A 15,141-nucleotide genomic window follows, 5' to 3' on the forward strand; every position below is an offset into this window, starting at 1 on the left:
CTCAATTGGGAAAGGAATATAACATGACTAAGGTAAACAAAGACAAATCATCTGGTTATTGACTATCCAATCCATTTTGTGGCGAGGTATATAGCTTTTCCTTTAAAAGGAATCTAAATAGCTGCTGTCCCATGAGGATGGGGACATTAAGTATTGCAGAAGCTGTGACTATTCGAAAGAGTTGCTGGTCATATTGATTTATACCCTCCTTTATCTTTTCCCCCATGAGGGGCCATTTGGAATATATTATGTGAGAACCAACCAGTAAGAAGAGGGTGGCGAGTGGTCACTGAGGCCACTCAGCTATTTTATAGGCAGCTGAGACCTAGTCAGCCTTGTAAGTCGCAAACTAGCAACTCTGTTCAAATTCTAAGCTCCCTGCTGTTTTTATATAAGCTATAACAAGAGGCGAGAATACACATATTCTTAAAGAATGCAGGAAAATTACACGTAGGCAAAAAGGCAGAGCAGAATCAACGCTATTTCTACTTAGAACCTAACATTTTCCTCTGAATGATTTTTCTTCCCCGTGTTCAGGAGTCCGGCAGATGGAAAACCAGAATAAACCATTTCCTTTCCTTACAATTTGTTTTCCTCCTGCCTGAAAAATCTCTAACAGGCTTTGTAGCTCGTAGGGAAGCACAGTTGCCTTCTGCTGTGAGTGGGCCTTTCGGTGTTGAGCTTGGCTCGCATGATTTTTCCACTTACTCTAATTACTCAGGAATGTCTGCCTCTCTTCTTTCCCTCTAGGAACTTCTCTGGGTCTTTGCACAAAGATGGTCTCTTCCCAGACTATGCAAGGCCTAGTGGAAGAACATTGTTTTGCTGAAATCTACCTCCTGTAGACCTTTGATACACGAGAGAGACGCACGTACATTTACTCTGGGAAAATAAAACAATGGTGAATTAATTATCAAACTTAAATTTTAATTTAGAATTTTTAAGAGAACACCTCACAAGAGGCTGAAATAAAAATCAATGATTACAGAGAAGCTCTGCACCACAAAATTAAAACCTCAAGTTTATTTGTTTTTGACCTTTTGTAGATGGTGAAACTGAGACCCAGAACAGTTAAGTACCTAAGGCCAAACATGTAAACCGATGCTTGTAAAATCGGTTTCATGAGACGGTAACCACATCCCTTATTTTCAGCCTTCTATTATGTGCACTGAGGACTGTTTAGGCTGAGGATTTATCATTGCATCTCTACGTGAACTAATCATGATCAGTGTTATCCCACATCTGAGTGTGTCAGGACAGTCAATACTCAAGATATCAACAATACTGTCGACTGGATGGAAAATTTTGTGAAAGAGAACAATTTACACCTTCACAGTGGAAGGCTGAGACTTCTCATTATCTCTCAAAATTCTCTATACAGATGGATGAAAAATGCATTTGTTAATATTGCCTCCTGTCCCTTTGGTGAAATTTACTAAAGATACAATTACAAACAAAGCAAATCACTCGCACTAAGCCTTATATTCATTTGTTTTTTTTCAGTGACCGACCAATGTATCTTTCCATTTATTTAAACACATCACTTGCCTGCAGAAAGCCTGTTGACAGACACTATTACATTTGGAGCAACGAGGTATTATATTTTCTGAATTTTTCAAGTTTGAAGAATTTCCAGAAATGGCCAACTGTAAGTGAATTTTTGTGTATTGTTAAACTTCAAGAGGGTTTGTTTTAAATGTGGAAGAACGCTCAAAATACTTAAAGCAAGGAATGGATGTGGTGAAAGTAATATATTAACAAGTCAAAAAAGAAAAAGCAACTAAATGGCCACATGTATGAATATCTTCTAAAAAGAGCTTACAGGATTCATTCAAATAAACAGTAGAGCTGGAAGCTAGATGGCTGAGCTGTGTTCTGAACTGTAAAATTGTCACATACATTTTCTTACAGCATTATAGGAATGGGTCTGGCAGACAATCTAAGGACATCAGTGAGTGCCAATAGCCCAGATACCCGCAGAGCTCCACCTCAAAGTGCCAAGCGAAAATCCATTCATCCAGCAATGGCTGTATCTGTTTGCAAATTAATTTACTTGAATAAATTCCCATTCCCTGGAAAACAAATTCAGAGAGGACACATACCCTGCTGATAATCCAAGTAAAGTGTGTCTTACAGATGGAAGATTAACATGGCCAAATGTTTGATAGTACTTTCTTAAAAAAAAAAGGGGGGGGGCGGGTGTTCTTCCCACTAATAAAATGCAGCTGTGAAAAAGAAAAGCTAGCAGCAGACGGTCGTTCTACCAAGAAAACAGTATTTTAGAAACAGAATGATGATATATCCTAACTCCTGATGTGGAGTGTGTGTGTTGTGATGGACACATGGGAACGGGTAATGAAAATAGAGATGCTTCTACTTGAGAGTACACGAGGCTCTCACTCACAGCCTCTCCATTTAACAAACGTACATATTTTTTATTTAGTGGAAGTATATTTGAGTTAACAAGCTCTCTTTCTCTCTTTTCATGAAAGTACCCATTTTCACCTTCAAATCGATCATTGCTTAGAGCAAATTACTCTAATGTGATTCATTTTTCTCCTCATACCTGACCAAGATCGCTCCGCTGCAGAGCAAGAGTTTGGGGATTGAGCAGACAGAAGGGAGTGCTGAGTTTGGGAATTAGGGAACTGCAGGAATACACGTCCCAGGGCAGACAGGAAGTGCACAGAGGACACCAGAAAGGCAGGGAGTAAGAAAGAAGCATCAAAAATGAGGTGAGGACCTCGAGGAAAACTGTGTTCCTTCAGCAAAGATGGCATGAATGCTTTGCTTGACTGCCACTTGTCTTCACTTTAGGATATTGCTAATTCTCAATGAACTAGAAAAAGCTGACATTTCTATAAAGAGAATAAATTCCTAAAATGCAAAAGACGGGGCAACAGAGTATTTAGTAAGCAGTGCATCATTTTTATTAGAGAGGTACATCTAAACTAATTGGAGGCAAAATTAGTTTGAGTGAATGATAGTTTACATGGCCCAGGCAACTTTGTTTTTTGTTTTGTTTTGTTTTTTTTATATATACTTTAAGTTCTAGGGTACATGCTCACAACGTGTAGGTTTGTTACATATGTGTACATGTGCCAGGTTGGTGTGCTGCACCCATTAACTCGTCATTTATGTTAGGTATTTCTCCTAATGCTATTGCTCCCCCTCCCCCTACCCCACGGTAGGCCCCAGTGTGTGCTGTTCCACACCCTGTGTCCAAGTGTTCTCATTGTTCAATTCCCACCTGTGAGTGAGAACATGCAGTGTTTGGTTTTTTGTCCTTGTGATGGTTTGCTCAGAATGATGGTTTCCAGCATCATCCATGTCCCTACAAAGGACGTGAACTCATCCTTTTTAATGGCTGCATAGTATTCCATGGTGTATATGTGCCACATTTTCTTAATCCAGTCTATCATTGATGGACATTCGGGTTGGTTCCAAGTCTTTGCTATTGTGAGTAGTGCTGCAATAAACATATGTGTGCATATGTCTTTATAGCAGCATGATTTATAATCCTTTGGGTATATACCCAGTAATGGGATGGCTGGGTCAAATGGTATTTCTAGTTCTAGATCTTTGAGGAATCACCACACTGTCTTCCACAAGGTTGAACTAGTATTTATAGTCCCACCAACAGTGTAAAAGTGTTCCTATTTCTCCACATCCTCTCCAGCACCTGTTGTTTTCTGACTTTTGAATGATTGCCATTCTAACTGGTGTAAGATGGTATCTCATTGTGGTTTTGATTTGCATTTCTCTGATGGCCAGTGATGATGAGCATTTTTTCATGTGTCTGTTGGCTGTATGAACGTCTTCTTTTGAGAAGTGTCTGTTCATATACTTTGCCTACTTTTTGATGGGGTTGTTTGTTTTTTTCTTGCAAATTTGATTGAGTTCTTTGTAGGTTCTGGATAGTAGCCCTTTGTCAGATGAGTAGATTGCAAAAATTTTCTCCCATTCTGTAGGTTGCCTGTTCACTCTGATGGTAGTTTCTTTTGCTGTGCAGAAGCTCTTTAGTTTACTTAGATCCCATTTGTCAATTTTGGCTTTTGTTGCCCTTGCTTTTGGTGTTTGAGACATGAAGTCCTTGCCCATGACTGTGTCCTGAATGGTATTGCCTAGGTTTTCTTCTAGGGTTTTTATGGTTTTAGGTCTAACATCTAAGTCTTTAATCTATCTTGAAGTAATTTTTGTATAAGGTATAAGGACGGAATCCAGTTTCAGCTTTCTACATTTCGCAGCACCATTTATTAAATAGGAAATCCTTACCCGTTTCTTGTTTTTGTCAAGTTTGTCAAAGATCAGATGGTTGTAGATATGTGGTATTATTTCTGAGGGCTCTGTTCTGTTCCATTGGTCTATATCTCTGTTTTGGTACCAGTACCATGCTGTTTTGGTTACTATAGCCTTGTAGTATAGTTTGAAGTCAGGTAGTGTGATGCCTCCAGCTTTGTTCTTTTGGCTTAGGATTGTCTTGGCAATGCGGGCTCTTTTTTGGTTCCATATGAACTTTAAAGCAGTTTTTTCCAATTCTGTGAAGAAAGTCATTGGTAGCTTGATGGGGATGACATTGAATCTATAAATTACCTTGGACAGTATGGCCATTTTCATGATATTGATTCTTCCTATCCAAGAGCATGGAATGTTCTTCCATTTGTTTGTATCCTCTTTTATTTTGTTGAGCAGTGATTTGTAGTTCTCCTTGAAGAGGTCCTTCACATCCTCTTAAGTTGGATTCCTAGGTATTTTATTCTCCTTGAAGCAATTGTAAGTGGGAGTTCACTCATGATTTGGCTCTCTGTTTGTCTGTTATCGGTATATAAGAATGCTTGCGATGTTTGCCATGGATTTTGTATCCTGAGACTTTGCTGAAGTTGCATATCAGCTTAAGGAGATTTTGGGCTGAGACGATGGGGTTTTCTAAATATACAATCATGTCATCTGCAAACAGGGACAATTTGACTTCCTCTTTTCCTAATTGAATTCCATTTATTTCTTTCTCCTGCCTGATTGCCCTGGTAAGAACTTCCAACACTATGTTGAATAGGAGTGGTGACAGAGGGCCTCCCTGTCTTGTGCCAGTTTTTAAAGGGAATGTTTCCAGTTTTTGCCCATTCAGTATGATATTGGCTGTGGGTTTGTCATAAATAGCTCTTATTATTTTGAGATACATTCCATAAATACCGAATTTATTGAGAGTTTTTAGCATGAAGGGCTGTTGAATTTTGTCGAAGGCCTTTTCTGCATCTATTGAGATAATCGTGGTTTTTGTGTTTGGTTCTGTTTATATGCTGGATTATGTTTATTGATTTGCGTATGTTGAACCAGCCTTGTATCCCAGGGATGAAGCCAACTTGATCATGGTGGATAAGCTTTTTGATGTGCTGCTGGATTCGGTTTGCCAGTATTTTATCGAGGATTTCTTCATAGATGTTCATGCGGCCGGGTACCCCTCTGAGTTGAAGCTTCCAGAGGAACAATCAGGCAGCAGTAATTGGTGTTCAGCAATATTCGCTGTTCTGCTGATATCCAGGCAAACAGGATCTGGAGTGGACCTCCAGCAAACTTCAACAGACCTGCAGCTGAGAGTCCTGACTGTTAGAAGGAAAACTAACAAACAGAAAGGACATCCACACCAAAATGCCATCTGTACATCACCATCATCAAAGCCCAAAGATAGATAAAACCACAAAGATGGAGAAAAATAGAGCAGAAAGGCTGAAAATTCTAAAAATCAGAGTGCCTCTCCTGCTCCAAAGGAACGCAGCTTCTCGCCAGCAACAGAAAAAAGCTGGATGGAGAATGACTTTGACGAGTTGAGAGAAGAAGGCTTCAGATGATCAAACTTCTCCGAGTTAAAGGAGGAAGTTCGAACCCATCGCAAAGAAGCTAAAAACCTTGAAAAAAGATTACATGAATGGCTACCTAGAATAACCAGTGTAGAGAAGTCCTTAAATGACCTGATGGAGCTGAAAACCATGGCACGAGAACTACGTGATGAATGCACAAGCTTCAGTAGCCGATTTGATCAACTGGAAGAAAGGGTATCAGTGATTGAAGATCAAATGAATGAAATGGAGTGAGAAGAGAAGTTTAGAGAAAAAAGAGTAAAAAGAAACGAGCAAAGCCTCCAAGAAATATGGGACTATGTGAAAAGACCAAATCTATGTCTGATTAGTGTACCTGAAAGTGAAGGGGAGAATGGAACCAAGTTGGAAAGCACTCTTCAGGATATCATCCAGGAGAACTTCCCCAACCTAGTAAGGCAGGCCAACATTCAAATACAGGAAATACAGAGAACACCACAAAGATACTCCTCAAGAAGAGCAACTCCAAGACACATAATTGTCAGATTCACCAAAGTTGAAATGAAGGAAAAAATGTTAAGGGCAGCCAGAGAGAAAGGTCAGGTTATCCACAAAGGGAAGCCCATTAGACTAAGAGCAGACCTCTCAGCAGAAACTCTCCAAGCCAGAAGAGAGTGGGGGCCAATATTCAACATTCTTAAAGAAAAGAATTTTAAACCCGGAATTTCATATCCAGCCAAACTAAGCTTCGTAAGTGAAGGAGAAATAAAATCCTTTACAGACAAACAAATGCTGAGAGATTTTGTCACCACCAGGCCTGCCCTACAAGAGCTCCTGCAGGAAGCACTAAACATGGAAAGGAACAACCGGTACCAGCCACTGTAAAAACATGCCAAATTGTAAAGACCATCGAGGCTAGGAAGAAACTGCATCAACTAATGAGCAAAATAACCAGCTAACATCAAAATGACAGGATCAAATTCACATATAACAATATTAACCTTAAATGTAAATGGACTAAATGGTCCAATTAAAAGACTAGCAAATTGGATAAACAGTCAAGACCCATCAGTGTGCTGTATTCAGGAGACCCATCTCATGTGCAGAGACATACATAGGCTCAAAATAAAGGGATGGAGGAAGATCTGCCAAGCAAATGGAAAACAAATAAAGGCAGGGGTTGCAGTTCTAGTCTCTGATAAAACAGACTTTAAACCAACAAAGATCAAAAGAGACAAAGGCCATTACATAATCGTAAAAGGATCAATTCAACAAGAAGAGCTAACTATCCTAAATATATATGCACCCAATACAGGAGCACACAGATTCATAAAGCAAGTCCTTAGAGACCTACAAAGAGACTTAGACTCCCAAACAATAATAATGGGAGACTTTAACACCCCATTGTCAACATTAGACAGATAAATGAGACAGAAAGTTAACAAGGGTATGCAGGAATTGAACTCAATTCTGCACCAAGCAGTCCTAATAGACATCTACAGAACTCTCCACCCCAAATCAACAGAATATACATTCTACTCAGCACCACATCACACTTATTCCAAAATTGACCACATAGTTGGAAGTAAAGCACTCCTCAGCAAATGTAAGAGAACAGAAATTATAACAAACTGTCTCTCAGACCACAGTGCAATCAAACTTGAACTCTGGATTAAGAAACTCACTCAAAACTGCTCAACGACATGGAACTGAACAACCTGCTCCTGAATGACTACTTGGTACATAACAAAATGAAGGCAGAAATAAAGATGTTCTTTGAAACCAATGAGAACAAAGACACAACATACCAGAATCTCTGGGACACATTTTAAGCAGTGTGTAGAGGGAAATTTATAGCACTAAATGCCCACAAGAGAAAGCAGGAAAGATCTAAAATTGACACCCTAACATCACAATTAAAAGAACTAGAGAAGCAAGAGCAAACACATTCAAAAGCTAGCAGAAGGCAAGAAATAACTAAGATCAGAGCAGAACTGAAGGAGATAGAGACACAAAAAACCCTCCAAAACATCAATGAATCCAGGAGCTGGTTTTTTGAAAAGAACAAAATTGATAGACCACTAGCAAGATTAATAAAGAAGAAAAGAGAGAAGAATCAATTAGATGCAATAAAAAATGATAAAGGGGGTAGGGTATCACTACTGATCCCATAGAAATACAAACTACCATCAGAGAATACTATAAACACCTCTAGACAAATAAACTAGAAAATCTAGAAGAAATGGATAAATTTCTGGACACATACACCCTCCTAAGACTAAACCAGGAAGAAGTTGAATCCCTGAATAGAGTAATAACAGGCTCTGAAATTGAGGCAATAATTAATAGCCTACCAACGAAAACAAAGTCCAGGACCAGATGGATTCACAGCCAAATTCTATCAGAGGTTCAAGGAGGAGCTGGTACCATTCCTTCTGAAACTATTCCAATCAATAGAAAAAGAGGGAATCCTCCCTAAGTCATTTTATGAGGCCAACATCATCCTGATACCAAAGCCTGGCAGAGACACAATAGAAAAGAGAATTTTAGACCATATCCCTGATGAGCAACTATGGTTTTTAGAATAAGTGTTAGTGAATGATATTTTATTGCTTTCAAGGGCAGAGAGTAACTGGAAGTGGGTTTGTGATTAGCATATCTAATGTCCATTTGGGGTGAAACCATCATTCTGAAATCAAGCCCCATAATTTGTCCTGCCCCTGGTCATATTACTCCCTCTCTCCCATTCTCATGACATCAGTGTTTTCCTGGGTGCCATGTGACTGCATCTCATGGCCACTTCATGCTCAGTGCATTCTAGTCCTCTGAGGTCATTCCCAGTCTCCTCTGATACCTACAGGACTCTGTGTACCTACTTCTCTGACCCCATCTTGCATCATTCTCTACCTTCTAAACCCCATTCACTATCGTCTTCTGAAAATCCCCAGTATCTTCAACCTTTGCTGGTATTGCTTCCCTTCCCTTCTTGTTTTAATGGAAACTTGGTTCTTCCCCGATGCTTTGCCATGAAACTCTCTCAAGGGGAGCTGTTTTCTTTCCCAAATATCACATGCCACTATCTGTGAAGGTGAGGTAGGTGTCCTCTTTGATTCCCATTCATGTTCCCAGACGGTGTGTTCTCTCTAGAAATGTCCAGGTTTGGTTATCATATAGTACCCCTCTTTCATGTACCTATTCCCATCTTCAGTTTATTGGTCATATGTCCATTTCACAATCCTTCACCCAGTTCACGTGTTCACTTCCTTCTTTATCCAGATTAAATTATATGTTCAATTATTATAATCACTCCCATGCATACACTCTCATCTCTCTTGCACTACCCTCACCATATACCTGTTTATCCAACTACCTTGGATAACCCTGGCTCTTCCCCTATTCTGTCCCTGCACAGAGGCAGTCAAGGATTGCTGAAGGAAATCACACACCACGTTCATAACCAACTAACCTCAGTGGGCTCTGAATGTTTCCAGGCAATCATGCTATTTATTTTCTGACTTTGTTTACTCACTCTGCTATACAATTGTGTCATCTCTTCCTCCCTTTCCTTCCATTTTTGCCCTATAACGATGTATATATACTCTACAGGCCATCATTCTATACCTCATTTAAGCCACTGTTATCAAGGGTTTACCCTTAAAGATCATTGCTGAATAATCACTTTGCTGAATCCGGTGGTTGAATCTCAGCCTCCGTCTGACTTGACCTCTCAGAAGCATTGAACACAGTGCATTACTCTCCTCTTGAAACACTTCCTTTACCTGGCTTCCAAGAAACCAGTCTCCTGAATTTTCTCATACTCTTCAGTGGTGCTTTCTCTGTCACTTTTATGTTTTAAATATTTTCTCCTTATCTTTCTGGTCCTTAATGATGGCATCCCTCCAGACTTAGTCCTTGGATATCTTCTCTTTCCTGTCTTTACTCACAAGAAACTGAAAATTTTAAGTACTCTATCCACTTGCACATAAGAGGCATCTGAACTTAATCTATCTAAAATGGAGCGCTTAATATTTTACCTTCTCCTGACCTTAATCTTCTCTTTCTGTAGTCTCAGTTAATGACTTCTTTGTTTTTCCACTTGCTTAGGCCAAAAATATTGATGTTATTTTTGCCTTCTGGTTTTCTCTCACTCCCATTATTGAATCTACAAGCAAATTCTAGTAGCTGTGTCTTAAAGCATATCCAGTGACCACTTATCCCCAGCTGAGTTACCTCTCTAAGTTATGACAACACTCACCCACCTGGGTGGTTGCAACGGCCTCCTGACTGGTTGCCCTGCCCCTCTGCAGGGCAGGCAGAGTGGTTCTGCTGCAACATAAAGCAGAGCATGTGCCTTCCCTGATGGAATTCCCCCCAGGACTCTTGTCTTACACAGGATACCAGGTGAAGGTTACTACGGCCTAAGGGCACAGCATGGGCATGACCTGACCCTGCTTTAGGTCTCGGACCTCCTCTTCCCTCATTCATTCATCTCCACCTGTGTTAGCCTCCTCACTATTCCTTTCTTTTGGCCAAAAACCTGGAAATGTCACAAAGTAAGCGTTATTTGATACTTGGAAATAAGTATCAATTGAATTAATCAGCTACAGCTTGAGAGAGGCTGTTGCTTACGCAAACAGAGACAACAAGAAATCATTGGACCTTGGATGTGAATTCAGAACTGCCTCGTTCCCAAACCTATGCCCTTTCCAGCCTGTGAATAATGGTGCTTTTATTAGAGCATATTTCCAAGCCACTTTGGAGGATGGCTCAGAGCTGGTCACTTAAATAACCACCAAAAACTGATTTTCAAATTTTAGGGTCTTTGGAAAACAGTCTTCCCTGAGTTTACATATAAACCATAAAAAGACAGAAGTTTTAGATATTTTTTCTCCTTGAAAATGTATGTTGAACATTTTGAACCTTTAAGACATGGTTGGCTGTTTTGTTTTTATTTCTCATATGTTAGTTTTGAACTGTATCTTACCTACTACAAACTCAGCCAGCAATTATCTTGTTTATTATAACTTTTTTTCCTTAGAAAAGAGTAGAGGTTTTCTACCATTATTGAACCTCCTATAGATTTTGGCTTAAAGAAAACCTTTTGAACTTACAAGAGGTTTTGAATTCATGAATACTAAAATAAATGTATGGTTCTTGGTAACTGATCCTCAAGATGGAGAAGGGAAAAAATGATTCTAGCACAGATGAACATATTAACCACAGTTTCAATAAATAAGTAAACACTGATTCTTCCAACTGCTGCCAGCTCAGAAGTGATTAACCATCTAACATTCATATTCATAAAGTCTCTTTAGAATTAGAGGACAAAGGGCCTCTTTTATAGTTAAACAGGTTACAGCCAAGCAAAGAGTCACATATCACACAATATGAGTGTGTCTTTCAGAGAGGATGCATTTTCTTTCAGATCCAATTTTCCTTTCCTGTCATCTCCTTCCTCCCTTCTGCTATGAGTTCCCAACAAATGCAGTCTCCTTGGAGAGCTGCTTCAGATTCTCAGCTGTGCTGCAGCTCTGGGCGCAACAGGGACCACTTTTCTGTCCCAGCTGATAATTTTGCAAGGAAACCTGGTGTGAAGAATGGTACTTGGTGCCAAGCCCCCTGCTGATGAAGGACCCAGCCTCTGAAATGAACGACCCGCTATTTTGTTCTCCTGGAGTGCTTACTGGGTCACGTGGCATCTTTCTTTAGCGAAGAGACTCTCTGTTGTTGTTTTAAACAATACAAAAACACACTCAGGGGCCAATGGGAAAATTTGTTGGTGCGGAAACAATTTATTATTTTAAATGATATTTCTAGAGAGATTATTGACCTTTTTTCTGTTCTTTCTTGAAGAAACTGCATTTCCCTTTCTCCCATAGACTAATTCAAGACAAATGAATTTGTAAGCTCAGGGCACTCATTCCCTTTGGAAGCTCCCTGGCTTTAAAGATGTCTATTGTATGAGAATCACAGACTTCCGAGTTCTAGGGGACGTTATCAGGAAAAGTAATGGCAGTGTGGTGGCCAGAGTATGAGACACAAATGCAGATTGCTAAACCACATGACAGCTTCTGGGACCCTTCCCAGACTTCATTTTGAAGATCATTTGTAATTATGTGTGAGGCTTAATCTCTCCTTAGGGTTTGAGCAGAGGCAGAAAGGTGGAATGAGAGACTTCATTTTTTGTCTGTATGTCTGATTGAATTAGTTAATCAAATTTACTCCCTGATTTGGAATCTTGTAAACACAGCCTGTTTATCCCAAAGTTATTTTAATTGAATAGCATTGACCTTAAAGGCCTAAAGAAGAAAAGCCAGGGGCTCTCGGACCTTTGGCCACAGACTGAAGGCTGCACTTTAGGCTTCCCTACTTCTGAGGTTTTGGGACTCAGACTGATCCACCCCTGGCTTCCTTGGTTCTCAGCTTGCAAACAGCCTATCATGGGAACTTGTGATCGTTGAGTCAATTCTCCTTACTAAACTCCCTTTCATATATACCTCTATTCTATTAGTTCTGTACCTCTAGAGAACCCTGATTAACACAGACGCATATCAAAGAACAACATAATTGTATAAATTAAAAATCAAAAACTCATTGTAAAGTAAGCCTCTTGGAGGGAAAGCTATTTCTCTATCTTATGGCCAAATTCTTAATATTATGAGTCATTACATTATATAACCCAGCGATTTCAAGGTGAGGGGCATCCGAATCACTTGGGGATGGGAAGCCTGTTATGATGCAGCTTGCTTGGCCCCACCCTTAGAGTTCCTGGTGCAGAGGTCTGGGATGGAGCTCAAGAGTGTACATTTCTGACAGGTTCCCAGGAGATGCTGATGATGCTAGATCTGGTACCACACTTTGAGAACCACCCATTTAACCCATTGTGTAAACTTTTTCCTGGGATTTTTTTAATAAATTACTTACAGGATGATATATTTAACTCTTTTTTTTTTTTTTTTTTTCCTGACAGGGTATTGCTCTGTCATCCAGGCTGGAGTGCAGTTGCACAATCATATCTCAGGACAGCCTCAAACTCCTGGGCTCACGTGACGTGATCCCTCTGCCTCTGCCTCCTGAGTGGCTGGAACTACAGGTTCCCGCTGCCTGGCTTGGCCTTTTTTTTTCGGGGGGGGGGATGGAGTCTCACTCTGTAGCCCAAGCTGGAGTGCAGTGGCATGATCTCAGCTCAGTGCAATGTCTGCCCCCAGTGCTCAAGCAGTTCTTGTGCCTCAGCCTCCCAAGTAGCTGTGACTACAGGTGTGTGACACCATGTCTAGCTGATTTTTTATATTTTTAGTAGAGATGGCGTTTCACCATGTTATGTAGGGTGGTCTTAAACTCCTGAGCTCAGGCAATCTGCCTGCCTCAGTCTCCCAAAGTGCTGGGATTACAGGTGTGAGCCACTGCACTTGGCTTACATTTAACCATTTGAGATGCAAAAAAACTTTTCTGTCAAACAATTTATATACTGTATATTTTAACCACAATTCATATTTTATATTTAATTTAAACTAATTGATTTCAAAGGAAATTTTAGACATAGCGGGAGACAGCATGGAAAGTGTTTCTCAGATTTGTATAAGATGTGGATCTGCTTATTAGTGTAATAATGCTAGTTTATGTTGTAAGAAACTCATTATGCTTATGTAACATAAATCTATAATTGAGAAATATGTTGCAATTTTATATAATATTAAAATATATAAATAAGTGTAGAAATTCATAATAAATTGTATATAAGCATACAATTATATAAAAATATAAAATAATTTCATAAAAATTGTATTTGAATAAAAGTATAAAAACAAACTCAAATTAGGAACTTTAACTCAATGTGACTAATGTGCTATTTTGAGGAAATTAAGCCGATGTTTCCATTGTGGCTGTGGCAGGATCTTTCTTCAGTGTGTCACACCACTGTGGGGTTGTGTGAAGGAGACATTTTTCACTCTTTTCTGTCTGAACTCCTGAGAAATATTCTTCAGTCAGGGTAATGTGCCATGATTTGGCCTTTCCTTATATTACAATCATCTGTTCAGTCTGCCTGTTTTGTTATTGTTGTTTTCTTTCCCTAAACTCTCAAAACTTAAGGTAGCATTATCTAGTGCCAATGTTAAGCACCCGTTCATTTAGAAGTGCTTGTTTTTTGATTGCCTGCTCCATTTCTTCAGGCACTGTTATAGGTATGGTAGAAAAATAGTCCAGACCAGGACTCTGCCCTCATGGAGCTCACTGAGTGGGATAAGGTTGCAGGGAGAAGGTGACGAAGTAAAAACGTAGGTTGGAGAAGTAGCCTGGGCTGGGCTACATGGGGGCTCACAAACCCCTGTGTGGCATTTGGATTTCCTTTGAATGGTAGTGGGGAGTCACTGGAAGGTTTTGTTTAGGGGGTTTACGTTATTAAAAAGAAAGCTAGCTATTATGCAAAGAATGACTTGTAAAGGGGAAGACTGGAATGTAGACACAGACCCTGAAACAGAAGCAATTCTTTTTTTTTTTTTTTTTTTTGAGACGGAGTCTCGCTCTGTCACCCAGGCTGGACTGCAGTGGCCCGATCTCTGCTCACTGCAAGCTCTGCCTCCCGGGTTCCTGCCATTCTCCTGCCTCAGCCTCCTGAGTAGCTGGGACTACAGGCACCCGCCACCACGTCTGGCTAATTTTTTGTATTTTTAGTAGAGACGGGGTTTCAACATGTTAGCCAGGATGGTCTTGATCTCCTCACCTCATGATCAGCCCACCTCGGCCTCCCAAAGTGCTGGGATTACAGGTGTGAGCCACCGTGCCCGGCCCAGATGCAATTCTTTGTTTTAACATGATCATCCAGGTGACATGCAGCAGGCAATATGCTATTGCTTTTAAGATAATACTCAAAATTCAAAGATACGTAAGTTTATCAGGAAGATAGGGAGAATATGAGTGCTCCACTACTTTTCTTTAATAATTTTAAAAATTATACAAAACTGTGAAGCCCCTCCATATTTCCTCGGGATCTTGTATAGCAGACTTCATTTTATAAGATTCTGGGTAGGCTTTGCAGTCAGCTATGGTTTCAACATTGGTTGGGCCACTTACGTAAGTTGCTTAATCTTGTAGGGCCTGTTTCCTCCAAAGTGGGACTAATAACGCCTCTAACTCAGGCTCTTGTGGGGTGGGGAGTCGGGCACAGAGAGTCATGGCACTGAGCATTGGGACAGTCAATTTGCATATATTTGCATGCATTTAAATAAAGGTGTCAAGAGGAAAATGTAACATGAAATGAAAGCAGGTTAAACACTTCATGATTCAAGAAGACTAGGGCAGTTATAATGATCGTAGGTGGGAAAAGAAA

General features: G+C 40.0%; 1 long non-coding RNA gene across 1 annotated transcript in view; it reads left to right on the forward strand.

Annotated features, from left to right (window-relative positions):
- LOC105477024 (uncharacterized) overlaps positions 1 to 15,141 on the forward strand; it is a 182,153-nt gene that overhangs the window by 117,582 nt on the left and 49,430 nt on the right. The window contains exon 3 of the long non-coding RNA XR_003016915.2: positions 1,504 to 1,648. This is a non-coding gene — a long non-coding RNA (uncharacterized lncRNA). The remainder of the gene's footprint in view (positions 1 to 1,503; positions 1,649 to 15,141) is intronic.

Source organism: Macaca nemestrina, chromosome 19 (assembly GCF_043159975.1).
Source record: "Macaca nemestrina isolate mMacNem1 chromosome 19, mMacNem.hap1, whole genome shotgun sequence".
Taxonomy (NCBI): domain Eukaryota; kingdom Metazoa; phylum Chordata; class Mammalia; order Primates; family Cercopithecidae; genus Macaca; species Macaca nemestrina.